At 37.8% G+C, this 17034-nt stretch overlaps 1 non-coding gene across 1 annotated transcript; it reads right to left on the bottom strand.

Annotated features, from left to right (window-relative positions):
* Positions 1-5117: 5117 nt before the first annotated feature.
* LOC126028792 (small nucleolar RNA SNORA51) lies at positions 5118-5251 on the bottom strand. Its single transcript, XR_007502505.1, has one exon. It is a non-coding gene; the product is annotated as a small nucleolar RNA SNORA51 (small nucleolar RNA).
* Between the last annotated feature and the right edge of the window lie 11783 nt (positions 5252-17034).

Here is a 17034-nt window from a genome sequence, read left to right as displayed (position 1 = left end):
TGCAGCTATGAATGAATTTGTGTCAAGTTCTTTCCTTCCCACTTCTGAGTATTCCAGAATGCAGAAAGCAGGGAGAAAACACATTTTTTACTTAGTGGTGCCATTTGTTGGCCTTTCTTGGTTCACAGTGGCTACCACTGCCAGGGCTGACATCCAAAGCTTGGTTTCTCAAAAAGCATATTTGTGGGTTTCTTTGGAGGCCCCAGGAGAACATTTACAACTGAACTTTTCAGTCATGTGAAAAAGTGGCATCTTCTGGGAGTGTAGAGACTGAACTGTGGGGTTGAAAGGTTTAAGGCCAGCTTTCTTATGATCTTGTAACACCAATCCTAGGAATATAACCTAAAAACACAAAAACACAATACAAAAATGCTCTTTGTACTCCTATGTTCATCATAGCACTATTTACAATAGCCAGAATCTGGAAGCAACTCAGGTGCTTGACAACAGAAGAGTGGCTAAAGGAACTATGGTACATCAACACAATGGAATACTATGCAGCTGTTAGGAAAAATGAAGTCATGAAATTTGCTTATACATGTATGAACATGGAGATTATTATGCTGAGTGAAATAAATTAGAGGGAGAATAATAAACATGGAATAATCTCACTCATCTGTGGGATATAGGAAAATAAAGACAGTGTGGGGATGATATCCAGAAATAATAGAAATGATGATTTGGAGGAGAAGTCCATAATAGGAAGCTTGCCACAAAGGAGAGGGTAGTTAAAGTAGAGAAGGATTTACTATAAAAGTGACATGCATGGCACCCCTTTATTAACAGTAGTGAAAACCATGGTGTCAAAAAGAAAAGAGAGAGCGTACATGTGTGTGAACTAAAATGCCTGCCCCAGAAGCAGGTGGGGAAGAGTGGATAAGAGAGAGGAGGGCATCAGGGAGGGTGAGAGAGAAACGGTTGACTTTGGTGGTGGGAAATAGAAACTGGGTCAAGATTGTTGTACATTGTATGACTGTAACTCAATCATGAACAACTTTATTCATGGGGAAAACCCTGTAGTTGAACAACCTTGTAACCATGGTATTTAAATACAAAATTTTAAAAAAAGAAAAAAAATGTGCAAGGCCAAGGAGATTTCTTCAATCAATCACTTTGGAAAACAGGCCTAGGTTGAAAGAACAGCACTGAACATGTTCCTGCTGTATTTGAGACCAGGCCTCATGGATAAGGATATTAAAAGTACTTAAGTCTAGACTGAAAAGGAGCAGAATAATTCAGTGTGCTTTTTATTCACATTTAAATTAATTGTAGTAAGACACTATGACTATATTTCAATTTAGTAAAAAAAAGTAGAAAACTGTGAGCAGGAAGGCAAAAATGGAAAGACACGCCCAGAGGAAGAAGCCTGATAGGTATTGCAGGGGTTGAAAGATATCTTTGCTCACAATATTGGCAATACTATATGAGAGCTGCCAACTTTTGAGGTGATCACTGCTCTCTGAAGACCCTACATATCTATCAGTTGAACTGATGAACTTTTACAAGGATACCCACTGAATCTGGAGGGTACAATAATTTGTTTTAATGGAATTGATACTTGACAATAACAGAATACACACTGTTCAGGATAGCTGTATCTTATGGGCACTGTCATTTCTTGATCAGAGAAGAGTTGAACAATGCCTGAGATGTTAAGGCTCAGTTCTTACCATAGAGAAGAAATGGTGCAGGGTCCGAATCTTAGTGGCTAAAAAGGACTTTTAGAACTGTGAGAGAGTAGGTTTGGATAAAATAAAGACTGAATAGTGATGCCTGGACTCAGCATAGAGATGCTATGTGGTGACTGAAGTTCTTATTGGGGTAATGGTCCCCAAAATCAAATGATAGTGGTCGCAGAAAAGAAAAGGGAATCAGGAAGTCAAGCAAGGATGGAGCTAGTGTTTTCATTATATCCAATCAATAAGGGAAAGCAGAAGACAATGGATTCTGGAAAATAAAATGACAAAAAGATGAGCATAGTAAAAAATCTGTGGATCAGAAACCAAAAAGAAAAAATCAGAATAGGAAGAAAACTTACAATAAACTATCTCACAGTGTTTCAGCAGTTAACACCAGCAAGGATTTAGTCTGGCTCTACTAGGAATGGAGAATTGGGTGGGACTTAAGTTGTTATGAAAAAAAAGAGTGTGAAAGAAAATTCCATATAAAGAAAATGGCATTTGCAAAGTGATGTACACACAAGAGAAATGTGGCAGGGATAAGATAGACCATTCTAAGTTGTCTAAAGTCCAGTCAGTGTCTGTGGTTTAAAGCAAGTAATCTAAGAATTAAATATCCACCCTGTCCCTAGGGGTTGTGATATCAGGAAAGTTACTTAAGCAATCTGGGTCTCAACTTTTCCCTATGTGAATAATATGCCAGTACAAACATGAACTTCTATTCATTTCAAGCATATAGTTCTGAATAAGGCATATATGGTTTCTGCCTTCAGAGAGTTTATAGCTAATATTGAGAATCATCTTATCAAATGAAATTGCTAGTATGACTAGCATTGTGTCATGCACTTGATAGTAAAAAATAAGAATTAATAAATTCATCCTTGAGCAACAAAGAATAAGTTTTGTTCAGCTCTAACTACCTCAGTTTTCTCTGTCATGATGTAACAACTATCATACTTGGAGATAATCAACGAATATGTTAATAAAGGTGTTTAATTTTTATCAAACATAAAAAGGAATGAGAGCACTCTGGTTCAAGCACCTATTACTTTAACCTTGTGGAGCTAACCCTAAGCCACGGTGAATGATCACAAAAATATTCTTTCTGCTAGCATCACTTATGTCCTCTACTTTGCGGGGGGTGGGGGATGATGTGATGCATTGATTTCTCCTCAACAAAGCAAAGTATTATTGCTTTTAGGTTACTATAAAAAAATTTAAAACACACATATAAAAATTTTAAAGTACTGTGCATGTGAACTTTCTCAGAAGTAATAATTCAGAGTTTTTTCTGCTCAATCCTGGAGAGGAGAGTAATAATGTGTTATTTTAAAGACCACAAGGCCCCAACTATCAATCATGGAATTTGTTTGATAACATTTCTATTCTGGGAGGTAGAAAATATAGTCTTCTTTATTTGGAATAGTATAGGCCAATTATAGTCTCTCTCAAATTGGATTGGGAGAAACACTGAAGAGATCTGGGTTGGAGGTCAGTAGAAACCTCTGGTGAAACTAGGCCCATTTCCTGTGTGTTCACTTTAAGAAGGTACATTTTCCGGGGTGTGCTGATTAATTTTGTAATTAATTTCTTTATTTAAACACCACGGTTACAAAATTTTCTGTGACTGAGCTTCAGTCATACAATGTTCAATGTTCAACATCCTTCACCAGTGCACATTTCCCCATACCTTTGTACGCAGTTTCCCTCTCACTCCCCCATCCACTCTGGGACAAACATTTTAGTTTCTCTCTCTCTCTCTTTCTCTCTCTCTCTCTCTCTCTCTCTCTCTCTCCTCTCTCTCTCTTTCACTCTCGCTCTCTCGCTCCTCCCTTTTTTATCTGAGTAATTTTATTTCTGAAAGGGGGTAGGAGGCCAGATAAGTTTGGAAAACATCTATCTGATGGTTTCTCACAAAGTAAGAATGACAAGAAATTATCATTTTATTTTGTTTCAAGTTGGCCAAACATGCCAAAAGATTAATTTCTGGTATTTTATAAAAACTAGCATCTAGACTTACCAAAGCAAGTCTTTTGTGTTTTTTTTAAGTCAATAAGCCTGTAGCCCTGAGTATATTTGCACCATCACTGTCACAGATGCCCAATAAATGATGTTTCACTAAAGCACTTTGTGCAAAGAAAAGAGACTTTTCTCTTCCTAAATCTTACCCTACTAATTTGATGCTCATTTTCTTTTCATCACCCCCCATCCACCTCACCCATGCATCAAAATAAAAAATCCTGGCACTGTTTCTGTGCTGTGAGTTATACCAAGAGCTGAGCTTTCAAATTAGATGCCTCATTCCACCTCTGCCCTTTCACACATGTTTCCCAGCTTCCCATCTACATGAGGGGCCCATGGTCAAGAAAGGCAGAGTTAGACATTTCTAAACACAAATATATCCCTGAGTTTTACAGGAAGAGAGAGAGAGAAAGAGAGAGAAAGAGAAGAGGCTTAATGAAAATAAACAGAGCTTTGAAAGAGAGATTTAAAGCCTACATGCAGCTTAGGACAAGTTGTGACTTTCCAATATCACATGGGCATTACATCAAAAATGAGAGTGCTATTCCACAGACACAAGGGATTCCCTGCTGGGGCCCAGTAGAGTAATCCCCTGTAAGAAACATTTTTCAATGGGAAAGTTCGTATTGTTTCCATCAGCATAAAATTCCAACATGACTAAGGCATTGTGTTCCCTATTGTCTGTAGCTTTGTTTTTTGTTTTTCTTTTCGTTTTTGTTTTTTTTTTTATGAGAAGATAAGATGTTTGTGGAATGGTGGTTGAAAAGGGAGTAAATTAGAGAATGGAACCAAATGCTTCATCTTAACCTTGGGAGTTTAGACCTCAAGAGAAGAAGGGGAATAGAATCAAAATATAACAATTCATCAGCCTCATAATTCAGTACAATTTCCCTTCAAACTTGACCCAGGTAAAGGATAGCCTCTCACTTAGCATGGGGGCAAGTTCAAAAAACAGTAGTAGAAAGTTCCAGCAAATTGTTAATCTGGTCATCCAGTGTATTCTCCCACTGTAGAGAGTGTGCAATTCACTCTTGTAATGACCACTTTCTAGATTGTCCTCCAACAGTAGTCAGCAACCAAAGATAACATGCACTGTATAACTGCATCATCGTCCCAGTCACCAGATTCCTAGACTGATGTTTTTGTAGTGTGACACATCAGTTTATGATGAGTCTATATCCAGTTTTCAGGATGCTCTTTGAGATTTTGGCTATACTAGTGGAATCAATTCTGTCTTGGTCTATATAACAAAATGTGCAATTCAGTTTCTGGAACTAGAAAGCACTACATCAGTTGACAGAAACTTAAAATTCTCTGTTGTTCACATGTTCCAAAATGCTCATTGTGGAGCGTAGTATGATACCTTTTGATATTTAACATTGTCTCCAAATAGCATGAAATACACCTAAACAACTTTTTTGGTCCCCAATTCACAATACAGACCAGGCAAAAGGCCTTGTGTTGAGGTGTCTATGGGGTACATTTACTGTACCTCCTCTTTCTATACAGTCAGTGTAAAGAATGCAGCCTGTGGTAAGAATTGGGAGGCCTTGTCTTTTCTTTTCTTTTCTTTTTATTTTTTAATATATATATTTTAAAAATCCTTCACCAGTGCAACATTCCCATGAGCAATATCCCAAGTGTCCTTCCTCCCCACCCACACCTGCCTGTACTCTAGACAGGCTTTCTACTTACCACATTCAGTCACATTTTGTCATGATAGTTCTCAGTGCAATTATTTCTGTGACTGCACCAAACGATCCCTGTGGTGAGCTTCTTGTCGGGAGGTGGACCCTCCAGCCCTCCTCTATTTTGTCTTTGAGAATCATTACACAAATGTTCTTCATTTTTCTCAAAACCCATAGATGAGGGAGATCATTCAGTGTTTATCTCTCTCCCTCTGACTTATTTCACTCAGCATAATAGATTCCATGTACATCCATGTATAGAAAAATTTCATGACTTCATCTCTTCTGATGGCTGCATAATATTCCATTGTGTATATGTACCATAATTTCTTTAACCATTCATCTATGGAAACAGCCTAGATGCCCCTCAATAGATGAATGGTTAAACACCTAGACAACTTAAAATTAGCCAGTGACTCATCTTTTTATTCTTTAATATTTCAAAAGTATGTCATAGTATAAGTTCATACAAAGAATGTGACAATCAGTTCAACAATCATTTCCTGGCTTTCAGTTAACCACAAATTCCCCCATATTTTCTCGGCAACCAGTTTGGACAGCAATCAGTTCTCAAATTTGGGAGAGTTACAGACTGAGAAAATTAAAGAAGAGACTGCATGGTATAAGCAACACCAATCTCCCATTTTCCCTAATCATGATGCTTTCTTTCCTTTCCACCGACATTCATTTTTCCAAACTTCTTCCTTCCCTTTGACTTTTCTCCACACTCTCAGGCTAAATTATTGTTCTATAAACCTCTCCCTCTAGTCACTGAGTTTAGCTAGCATCTTCTCTCTTCTCCCTCCCCACCCCCACATTCCCACTCCCATCTCTTAAGTGGTATAAAATCTTAAAGAATTTTCTAGGTGGGTGTATATCTTCCTTCCAAGGCCAAGAAATAAAGCAAAATAAAAATAAAAATTATGTGTGTTATTGATCATGCTAGGGCTGTCATTTTGCTCTAATATTTCTGCCCTCAATATGCAAATGATTCTTCTATATTCTGAGTCTTCTCTTGGGTGTTATCAAAACAATATGGTCCCCAACTATACTTAGAGTTCTAAAATAAAATCCTTTCTTGGGAATAAGTTCCACGAAGTACTTCCCTGACACAAACTCTGTACTTTGGATTACCTGATCTTGCTAAACTATATTCTCATCTTTTTCTCCCTGGGTTTCTTTAAGAGAAGATATTCAGGGACCAGAGAGATAGCATGGAGGTAAGGCATTCGCCTTGCATGCAGAAGGACAGTGGTTCAAATCCCGGCACCCCATATGGTCCCCGGAGCCTGCCAAGAGCAATTTCTGAGCATAGAGCCAGGAGTAACCCCTGAGCGCTGCTAGGTATGATCCGACCCCCCCAAAAGATGAAAATATTCAAAAGGAGTATTTACTTAAATAATTTTACTCTGTGCATAAGCACATAATGGGTACACCATAAAATCCTGTAGTGTAAAGACAAAATCCTCTAAGAAGGAGATCTAGAACTTGATTTGTAGTTAATGGTTCCATTATTAAAACCTACTGGAATATTGCAGGTAATTGCACTGGTTTAAATGGTGTTATCAAGAATACATCTGGTCCCAGAGTACAGGGAGAAGGAAAGAAATTGAATGGAGGAAAAGGTCAAATGTGAAATAATGGTAGGTGGGCCAAGGGGACTCAGGTTTCAGGTGCATTGGTGGTGTTAAGAATGGACAAACTAAATATCCAAGCCATGTAGTCAACAACAACTAAGTCATGAGACTCAAATTTTACAACCAAACTTAAAAATAAGTCTGGGAAGGGCAGTGTTGGCATGGAATGGACTCTGGGAATATTGGTGGAGGAAGGTTGACATTGATAGTGGGATTGGTGCTGAAACATTGTATGTCTAAAATTCAAATATGAACTACTTTAAAAATCACCATTTTTGCAAACTCAGATCCTCATCTAACACCATGCACAAAGGTCAAATCCAAATGGATTAAAGATATTGATATCGGGCCTGAAACCATAAGGTTTCATAAGAACAACACATAGATAAAACACTCATGACATTAAGACTAAAGGCAACTTCAAGGAGGAAACAGCACTCTCCAAACAAGTGGAAGCAGAAATAAATAGATGGGACTATATTAAGCTGAGAAGCTTCTGCATCTCAAAGGAAATAGTGCCTAGGATACAAAAGTCATCACAGAATGAGAGAAACTATTCACATAATACCAATCAGATAAGGATGGAAAATATACAAGGTACTGACAGAACTTAACAAGGAAAAAACATCTAACCCCACCCAAAAATGTGGAGAAGAAATGAACAGACATGTTATCAAAGAAGAAATACAAATGGCCAAAAGACACAAGAAAAAATGCTCCATGTCACTAATCATCAGGAGATGCAAGTCAAAACAACGGTGAGGAACCATCTCACACACCACAGAGACTGGCACACATCACAAAGAACAAGAACAATCAGTGCTGGTGGGTATGTGGAGAGAAAGGAACTTTTATTTACTGCTGGTATAAATGCTGTCTAGTCCAGCCTTTATGAAAAACATTATGGAGATTCCTCAAAAATCTGTGGTGCTTTTCAAGTTGTTGTTTTTTGTTTTTTCTTTGTTTGTTTCTTTGTTTGTTTTCTTTCCCTTTTTGTATTCTTGTTATGTTTTTCTTCCTTTTCCCCTTTCTTCTCTTAAATTGACATTTATAGCCTCTAGAAGGACTCCTCCTGTTTTTTGCTTGTTTGATTTTTGCTCCCTCCTTTTTTTTCTTCTTTCCTTCTAACAGAACCAAATAACTTGAACCACCTTGTTCTACCTCACAAATTGGAGGAGAAATAAGGGAGGGTACCAAGCCTAAACAGTCATATGAACATCAAGTAGAAATAAACAAAGATCAGACTTAAACACCAAATCCAAAGCCAACAACAACAGAATCAATACCCAATGTACAACAAGCTAGACACAGAGGGTACCACTTATACTAGCAGCCCAGGGGTTAAAGGAGGGGGTTATGGGATGCTTTCTGGGAACAGGGGTGGAGGGAGGACAATGCTGGTGGTAGGAATACCCCTGATTCAATGTCACTATGTACCTAAAATATTACTGTGAAAGATTTTTAATTCACTGTGGTAAAAATAAAAATAAAAATTTCTCAAAAAAAAACCCTGGAAATTGAGCTCCCATATGATCCATCTATACCACTCCTAGGGAACACAGAAATACAATACAAAAATCCCTTTCTCACACCTATATTTACTGCAGCACTATTTACAATAGCCAGACTCTGGAAACTAACCAAGATGAATGGCTAAAGAAACTGTGGTACATATATACAATGGAACATTATGCAGCTGTCAGGAGAGAAGAAGTCATGAAATTATCCTATACGTGGCTATACATGAAATCTATTGTGCTGAGGATAATAAGTCAGAGGCAGAGAATAGTCTCACTTATCTATGAGTTTTAAGAAAAATTAAAGACATTATTGTACTAATCCCAGGGACAATAGAGATGAGTGCCGCAAAGACCAACTCACAGTATGAAACTCACCACAAAGATTAGTGAGTGCAGTTAGGGAAATAAGTACACTAACAACTATCATGACAATCTTAATGAGTAAGAGAAGTAGAATGACTATCTCAAATACAGGCAGAAGTTGGGAATGAGGGAGGGGGCACTGGTGGTGGGAATGTTGCACTGGTGAAGGGGTAGTGTTCTGTTTATGACTGAAATCCAATTACAATCATGTGTAATCACGGTGCTTAAATATATTAAAATCACAATGTTTTAAATTAAAACAAAAATTTTAAATTAAAAATTCCTATTGGAATGATAAAAAAAACATTTAAAATCTGGGAGTAATATAATATTTTCTATAATACTTTTCGTTGTATTTGTAATCCAAAACTAAACATATAATAAACTCATCATACAAAACTCATTGTCTTCTGGGGTATAGGGGAGAGAATAGTGAATAAGATACTTGTTTCACACACTCAACCCAGATTCAATCCCTCGCACCCAACATGGTTTTCTGAGCACCACCAGGAACAATCACTAAGCACAGCAGGGTATGGCCACACACACACACACACACACACACACACACACACACACACACACACACACACATACACACACACACAAAATCCAAGGTAGAATAAAGGGTAAAATCAGAGAGATATTTATGGATAGAAGAAACACAAAGCATTAAAGGAAAACATAGGTGGAAATCTAGCAGGATGGAAGATCCACAGATTTGTCCGTGGGAAAATGTTCGGGGATTACAGAATCATTAAGTGGAGACCATTGGTCTGCATTGCTTTTGTGAAGTCAAAATTGGTGCCTGAGTGATGGCACAGCGGTGAGGCGTTTGCCTTGCACGTGGCTGACCTAGGACGACCGGCTGTTCGATCCACTGTGTCCCAAATGGTCCCCCAAGCCAAGAGCAATTTCTGAGCGCATCGCCAGGAGTAACTCCTGAACATCACCGGGTGTGGCCCCAGAAACAAACTAACAAACAAAAAAGTGATGGCACTGAAGGCTTTGCAATAATAAAAGGTCTCTGGGGTTTGAATATGGAAAGGAAATATTTTTTTTTTATTTTGTTTAAACACTGATATCTCTCAAGATCATGGCCACGAATTGAGGTACAAAGGCTTAAACCCTTGCTACATTTTTGAGCAAAGGAGGTAAATTTCACTGAGGACTTTTATTTCTGAAAAGGGGGGCAGCAAGGCTAAATTCATTTGGGAGCCTCTGTCAGAGTCTGGGAAGAAGACAAGGAAGGAGGCATCCTGTGAGGTGACCAAGAAAGACAGGCAGATTAGATTTGTCTTGTTGCAGGCATGAAACTTTTTCTGCGCTGCCCTATGATTCAAGGGCTGGCACCCTGTGGATTCCATTTGGATTTTCACTGTTCCCTGCTCAGCTCTGATACTGGGGAACCAAAGGGAGACTGGCAGCTGTGTGAGAGAAAGGGGCTGGCTCTTTCTAGTTTTCAAGCAAGACTCCAGTGTTTGTGATAGCAGCCTGCCTGGATAGGCCTGCTGGGCCTCAAGCAGAAGGTGACAGTGACCTGCAAGCTCACCCTGGTCACAGCGCCCGCATCTAGTCCTGCCTCCTTGATTGAGTTCAAGCATCGATATCGTTTTGGTGATTTGTTTCTTAGTAAACTGTCAAATCACTACTCCACAATTTCATGAAAGTACACTTAAGCTTTCAACCAGACACAAAAACTCATATCATAAGGGACAAGTATAAATAATTCTTTAAGAGGGGTAAGCATGGATGTGAAAAGAAGAAAAGTGCCCCTTCAGTAAACTATTGCAAACCACAGTGTTCTAAAGGAAAAAGGAAAGGGGTGTATGTCCCCTTTCAGAGTCAGACAATGGAGAGGGCAGGAGGGCAAGTAGGCACATTGGTGGTAGTAAATGTGCTCTGGTCAAAAGGACATTGTATGGCTGAAAATCAGTCATAGTCAACTTTGTAACTATGTATCTCACAGTGATTCAATTAAAGAATTATATTTTAAATTTTTTTATTAAAAAAAGGGAAGTATGGCAAAACAGAAGTGCCTCCAAAGCCACCTCACATGGCATTTCCAACCTTGCCTCCCTCTAGTCTGTGTTGATATGAAAACAGGATATAATGATATTCCTAGCTTTCAAATTGTGTGACCTCACACACTGATTCTGCAACCTGTGTCATGCAGATATACCTCTGCATTATATATTATACATCATGTATGTATTGTACAGTATGTAACATATATTACATAACATATATTATATAATCTGTATAAGTGGAGCCACAGTTCAAATCCCAAATGTGCCCCCAATAGCTGATTGATGATGCTCCATTTTCCTCATTTCAAACCAGTGTTGAATCAATATCTTTCTACACTGTCTCATGGTAGAGTCTGGTATCATCTCCCTTTTCTAACATGTCTTAACAGCATGTGCAATGTCTAGTTTACTAAAACTCCAGATATACTGAAAAATTCTTATACCAAGTTACATTCTCACTTGTCCTTCTCATCAGCAATTTCCAGACTGAATTTCTACCAAGTGAACAGAGGTTAATATTTTCTTATTGTATTTAGGTTATTTTTTCAGTTCTAAAGAATCTTTTGGGGACTTTTTGCTTGTTTATTTACTGTGTCATGTGCTTTTTTAAGTATCCCTTTTCTTTAGAACCTTTACTCATTTATTTTTGACTTGGGGCCATACTTGGCAATGCTCAGGGATTATGTCTGGCTCTGCACTTGGGAGTCATTCCTGGCAGTGTTCAGGGGACCACACAGGATGCCAGGGATCAAACCTGATTTGCTTGCATACAAGGCAAGTGTCCTACTTTCTGTACTATAACTTCATCTCTTGCTCATTTTTCTATAGCATTGATGCATTTCTTGATTGGTAGAAACTCTTTATATGTATTGTATGTTGTTTATAATTAATACCACCAAAAACATCTTCTATAATTTTTACTTGATCTTGTTCCTATTTTTTTGCTCACGCCCAGCAGAGCTCAGTGTTCACTCCTGATTCTGCACTCAGGAATCACTTCTGGTGGTGCTCAGGGGAAAATATGGGATGCTGGGGACTGAGAATTTAGATTAGTTGCATGCAAGGTAAGAACTTTCACTGCTATACTATCTTTTTAGCCCCTGTTACCATTTTTAATAATATTTTTATATGCCACATTTTAATTTGAATATAATCAAATTTTTTTTGGATCTTACTGTTTTTGGAAGGAGGGGGCTAAAGTATTCTTCTGTCCCCATTACCATATTTTCTAATAAAAGATTTCAATTTTTGTCCACAGTTATGAAGGGATCTCTCTCTGCCTTCTATATTCTAGGTCTGCTTGTCTGCAATACTTCATCTTGATTATTGGGCCTAGCACTACAAATGCTTCAGAGAATGTCATGGTTATTCTTAGTCCTTTTACTTTTCCATCTGAACAGTAGGATCAAGTGTTAGGTCTACACAAACCCTGTCAGATTTGGAAAGAAATTCAACCTTCAGGTTACCTTAATGGACATTTTCTCAGAAGCCCAGTGGGCTGCTCTACCTTGATATGAACATGTATCTACACAGTAGAAATGTCTAGTAACCTAATTATCAAGGGCTGGGAGAAATGGTGCCAGATTTCTAAATGGTACCTGGTTTGGGATTTTGCATGGTTTGTCCATGTCTTTACTTTTTTTAAGCTTATGAATGTTCCCTTTCACTCAATACTGCTTTGTAGACATGGATATGATGATCTGCACACAAGGATTTCTCAGTGCTTTGTGTATAGGAATAAAACCAAAGGATCTAGTGAATGGTGGAGAAAGGGCAGATTCCATCAGTACTTCTTCCCTGCTTCAGCCTAGCAGACTCTCCATGGCCCAGCCTGAGCCCCATAAGGCAGATGGTGAGGAAGCACACTAGATTCTCTGCATTCGTCTATTTCTTCACTTGACACCTAATGGGTTTCTGTGATAACAACATAAAATCCCATCCATTGGCTTGGATCCTTTTACTTAGAAGTTAGGCACACAAAAAATTTCAAGAATGTCCATTTCAAAAATAGTCCAATTAAATGCATGCCCCCCAAATGAATATCTAATTATGAACAATACAAAATGATGAAAAGAGATACTTATAAAAGACATGCTTTTGGGGGGAGTTAGCTGAATTAGCTTTTAGTGTGTAACTTTTCATAATAAATAGATTCCAAGGATTTTTTTTTAACAACCCATACCTAGATTTTACCTTGCTACAATTTAAATTTTTTTGTTGTTACCCAAACTGCATCTGTAACAAAAATATTTTGGAGAAGGTAATTTTAAATATATGTTAATATTAAGAATAGGAAGATCTCAGGGGTGGAGTGATAGTACAGGAAGTAGGGTATTTACCTTATATGCAGCCAACCTGGGTCCAATTGTAGGCATTCCATATGGTCCCCAGAACAGAGCCAGGAGTAAGTCCTGAGCACCACCAAATGTGACCCAAACCATTAAAAAAAAAAAAAAGAGTAGTAGGTCTCTACTGTAAAATTTTTCTTAAAAATTTAAACTTCTGATGGATTAAAATAGCTATGTTGAATACTACAATACAAATGCTTGTTGTATGAAAGGTATTCATTTTATTTTCCCAAATTGAACTTGTTTATTTTCATCTATAAATCCTGCAGTGCTTTTTAAAACTGTATGATCTCTTGTTGAAACCGAAAACAAATCTTGAAAGATATTGTTGTTGTTACTGATAGCTAAAAAGAGTTTATAATTTGAAAGTAGGGTAGGAATAATTAGGGTATAAACGTACGTCAACCAGAAAGACAAATGACGAAAATTACCTATTCTCCTCCATCACCACCACCCCCCCTGCCAAACAAAAGAACCCCAGATATGCTGTATGGGAAAGTTTCCAAGTGGCAATATTCATTCTGCTTTGTGCCTCCCATGGAACGTAGTTCCTGGTACCTCAAGACAGAGTGAAGAAAGAGAAAGGGAAACAGGAAAAGGGGCAGACAGCTGGATTAGACTGTGCTGTGTATATTAGTGATGGGCAGACTTCAAAAGTCTTAGAGGTTCCTTTTGGACAGGGGCCAAGAGACATGCAGGCTTACCCAAAACCTTCCAGAATTTCTGATTTTAAAATTGAGCTAGAATTCCTTTAAGACCTGAGTTAGGTCTACATTTGTATTTCAACCTCCAAACCTTACAATCAACGTATGCCAAGAACTGTAAACTTTGGAAAAGCTGGGGAGGGAAATGAGATACTTATTTTGAATAACAGGCCAATAACTACCAAAAAAATACTCTGTTTTAAAGGATTACTAAGAACAATAATGGGTATTTTTTTCTCCTGGGAGAGATATATGTGAAAATCATTTATAATATTTTAATCCAGTCAGGAACAATGCAGCAATCGGGTTTTTCAAGAAGTTTCCATTAGGGAACCCAGATAAGTGAATCGTCATTTGTCTACAAGGCCTGGCGATCTTAGATCCTTGATGAGTAAGAATCCACATCTAGGAGACCAGGCAAGGGCACAGTGACAATTTCCCAGAATATGATCATTCTTTAATCTGATTATCATATGACAAATTAAATGTGTCCCTAAAATGGCTCAGCTAAGATTTATTATTTTTAGCAATATTTCTTTGAAAAAAGTGGCTTCTGATAGAGAAAAAGGTTTGAGGTGCTAGGTAAAATATTTAATAACTGCTTTGAACCCTATTAAACTATGTGTGTTTGTATATTGTTAGTATGCTTGTCAGAGGGCCATAGTTTGTCACTTCTCTAAGAAGAAGGTCTAGAATAGGCACTGAACATAATGGGGTCGTAAAACCAATATGAACTAGCTATTAGGGTTGGAGAGGTAGTACAGGGGTAAGGTGCTTGCCTCATATAGGCCAATTCTGGTTGTTTACCCAGAACTGAATAAATATGCTATCTTGAGCATTGCCATCTCTGAGCATGACTCTGTATGGCCCAACATTCTTCCACCTTCCCCCCGCCCTCCAAAAAGGCTACTACCTTGATTACCACAGACTATCATGAAACTTGCACCATTGTCAAAGACTGCAGATTTAATTTACTAATACACAACTTCCTCTATTGTACATTAAACACTGGCATTTGAGGATCTAATCTCTAGACTATTGCATTAGACTATAATACATTTTCTAATGAAATTCACATACACGCAGTTTTGTGTTCAAGCAATAACAGCCCCCAAATTTGCCATCTCTGCAAAAGCCAGTATCATAAAGAACGTAATTTCTGCCTGTCCAGATTTTACTTCAAAAGATATAGTTCCTGCCAAAGTGGCAGTAGCTTATTTCGCTCTGCATGCTGAGCCCCAATAAAAGTGTGAAGATTAGGAACAGTTGTCTGGTGTCAATCACGGGCTGAAAGCTGATCCCTCGGATAGGCCAAGTAGAACAAGACCCCTAGTTCAGCATCATTCTTCCCCCATTTTCGAACCCTGGTCCTATTTGCTATTCTAGGCCATTTCCAACAAAGATAGCACTTGTAACTTGAACTACTTTGTATCATTTTGCCCACGTTAAGTTTTCTAATCATTCTTTTTAATAAATGAAAACATCAAGTATGCAATAATCCAATCACTACTTCAAGAGAACTCGAATTGATTGTGTTTATGAGCGCTACTAAGTCTTAGTGAGGTTAAAGCAAAAGGGACTGGGTCTAACTAGCAGAATTGGATTTCACTGTTCATTGAATTCAACAAGCAATTACAACATTTTTCTTGCTTGTTTTTTTACATGCATTCATAGACAGTAGTAAAATAAATACATCTGCATTTCCTCCTCTCTTCTACCTCGGAAATGGAGAGTTCAAGTAAAAGAAAAATTGATTCGAAGCTTATCAATTAATTGTTCCCCCAAGCTACTACGGAAAATGATACTGAGCATTCAAGATAACACCTAGTGTGTTCATTTTGACCTTAAGTGCCCATTATGAAAAACTGTGTATTGAACTTTTGGGGGCATATTCAGAATCTGAGGGCAAGCAAAAGCAGTTACTCTTCATGTTTTTATATTAGAACATCATTATGCCATGCTTACATTCTGGAATGACTGGTATTTAAGTTAAACTGTCATTAATCTGTGGCTCGTTTTTACCAAGTACTGTGAATGCACATCCATTCAAATTGCATTTTTATCCCACTAAAACACTAAACATAAATGTTTAATAAATAATAAATGTGTTCGGAAACACATTTGGTAGTTATTAGAGAAAAAAAAACAATTAGAAACACCATTCTTTCACATCAAAAGGCTTTAAAACCTGGGATGGTATAGTATCTATTTGTTGGTGAATAATGTGTTTCTAGGAAAAAAAATTTTTCTAAAAGAGACCAGCGTAAAGAAATAAATCACCAGGTGAACAAATGTAAAGAACAGCACTTAGGTCAGTCCTTATTTCTTGAACAACATTCAAAAATCAAACATGCACTGTCCTTATCAAAAATAAAAAACACAACCTCCTAAACTGCCTTGGAATGGTGTGTTGACAAGTTCTTAATTTCTTCCCTCTGTGTATTTAAATTAAGGCATCATTCCATAAGCCCCAAAATGTGCTTCTTACATTTTTTCTTTAAGAAATTCAAATCTTTGCTTATTAAAAACTATACTAATAAAAGACTGTTTTGGGGGGACCTTTCATATGCAAGAATTAGATTGCTTGTCCTCTTTTAATGACTTAATTAGCTGTCCTAAAGCCCAGCTGGGCCTCCGCTGACAACATTGGGAGATATTTCAATCAGGCAGTGTTATGGAGAATAAGTAATAAATGCTACCTTGTCGCCATGCAGTCCCAAATCATAGAGCAGCCGGGTAAGGCTAAAATTTGATCAGTATGCCTTGTATTTCAATTAGTCGTGGTCAGAATGACTAAAACTGTGTAATGCGTATAAATTCCTGATATCAGATACAGGGAGACACAGGCTCCCACACTTAGAAGTCATTCACTCGGCTTTTATTAGCAGCCAATTAATGGCAAAAAATCTGCATCGCTTTTAAAATTTATAACCCACCCTTCTCCTCCCTTTCCAGATGCATTCGCGGCTCCTGCTCTACTGTGTACAGTCAGATCCATATCACCGGCGCGAGTCAAACAGCTGCAAACTGCATTCTGTCTGCA

This window comes from Suncus etruscus, chromosome 14 (assembly GCF_024139225.1).
Source record: "Suncus etruscus isolate mSunEtr1 chromosome 14, mSunEtr1.pri.cur, whole genome shotgun sequence".
In the NCBI taxonomy this organism is placed as follows: Eukaryota; Metazoa; Chordata; class Mammalia; order Eulipotyphla; family Soricidae; genus Suncus; species Suncus etruscus.
This window is presented reverse-complemented; position numbering and strand designations above follow the sequence as displayed.